We start from the raw sequence: 1,268 nt of genomic DNA, 5'->3' as shown, positions 1-1,268 counted from the left end.
TCTCCATTAGCTGGAGTTCCTTTAATAGGAATTCCTATTTCTTTTTATTAATATTTGTATGATGTATCTTTTTAAATTTTTCTTTTAATCTGCCTGTATGATTACATTTGAAGTGAGTTTTCTTGCATACAGTTTGGTCATGTTTTTTAAAGCATTCTGTTGATCTCTGACTTTTAATTAATGATTTAGACTATTTAAATTTAATGTAATTATTAATATATTAGGGCTTCCGTCTTCCATTTTATTTTTAGATCTCTGTTTTTTTTCTTCCTTTGGGTTTTTTGAACACATTTTAGAATTCTTGTATGGTTTGTTCATATATAGTACTTTTCAGCAAATCTCTTTGTATACCTTTTTTTAGTGGTTGTTCTAGGTTTCATACATGCATATATACATCTTATCACAGTCTCTTGGTGTCATCATTTTACCAGTTGAATGAAGTGTTGAAACCTTACCTCCCTTTATATTCCTGCCTCTTCATGTTTATAATTAATTGCCTTAAATATTACTTCTACATTTAGCTGGAACCATATCAGTGTTTTAATTTTTTGCTTAACCATCAAACATAGTTTAAAAGATCCAATAGGAGAAGAATGGTTTACTGTATGTGCCCATATTTTGTTTATTGTGTTCTTTTTTCCTTCCCATTATTCTGAAATTTCTTCTTTTATCATTGTTTTTCTCTTTAGAGAACATATTGTAGCCATTTTCTTTTTAAGGATAGAATTTCTGGAAACTAAGTTTTTTAGGTTTTAATTAGCTGAAAGTGTCTTGATTTCCCCTTAATTCCTTAAGGATATTTTCATAGGATAGATAGGATAGATAGGTTGATGTTCTTTTCTTCTAGCACTTGAAAAATGTGCCACTTCCTGTGGCCTCCATGGCTTCTGATGGGAGAAATCCACTATTTTTTTCCCAATAAGTGTGGTGTCATTTCCCTCTGACTGATTTTTTTTTTCTTTTTGTGTTTAATTTTCTAAAGTTTGGCTATGTTGTGTTTTGATGTGGATTTCTTTGGGTTTAACCTGTTGGGTGTTTGCTCAACTTCTTCAACCTGTCAATTTATGTCTTTTGCCAAATTTGGAAAGTTTTCAGTCATTTCAGTACTCTTTTTAGTACTTCCCAGCCTCTTTTTCTTCTCCTCTGAAACTGTAATGACATGAATGTTAGATGTTTTGTTATTGTCACATAAGTCCCTGAATCTGTTTATTTTTATTTCTTCATTCTATTTTTTCTCTGTTGTTCACATTGAGTAATTTCTGTTACTC

Source organism: Panthera uncia (assembly GCF_023721935.1).
Source record: "Panthera uncia isolate 11264 chromosome A1 unlocalized genomic scaffold, Puncia_PCG_1.0 HiC_scaffold_17, whole genome shotgun sequence".
Lineage (NCBI taxonomy): Eukaryota > Metazoa > Chordata > Mammalia > Carnivora > Felidae > Panthera > Panthera uncia.
The sequence above is the reverse complement of the archived record's forward strand: the minus strand, read 5'-3'. Positions refer to the sequence as shown.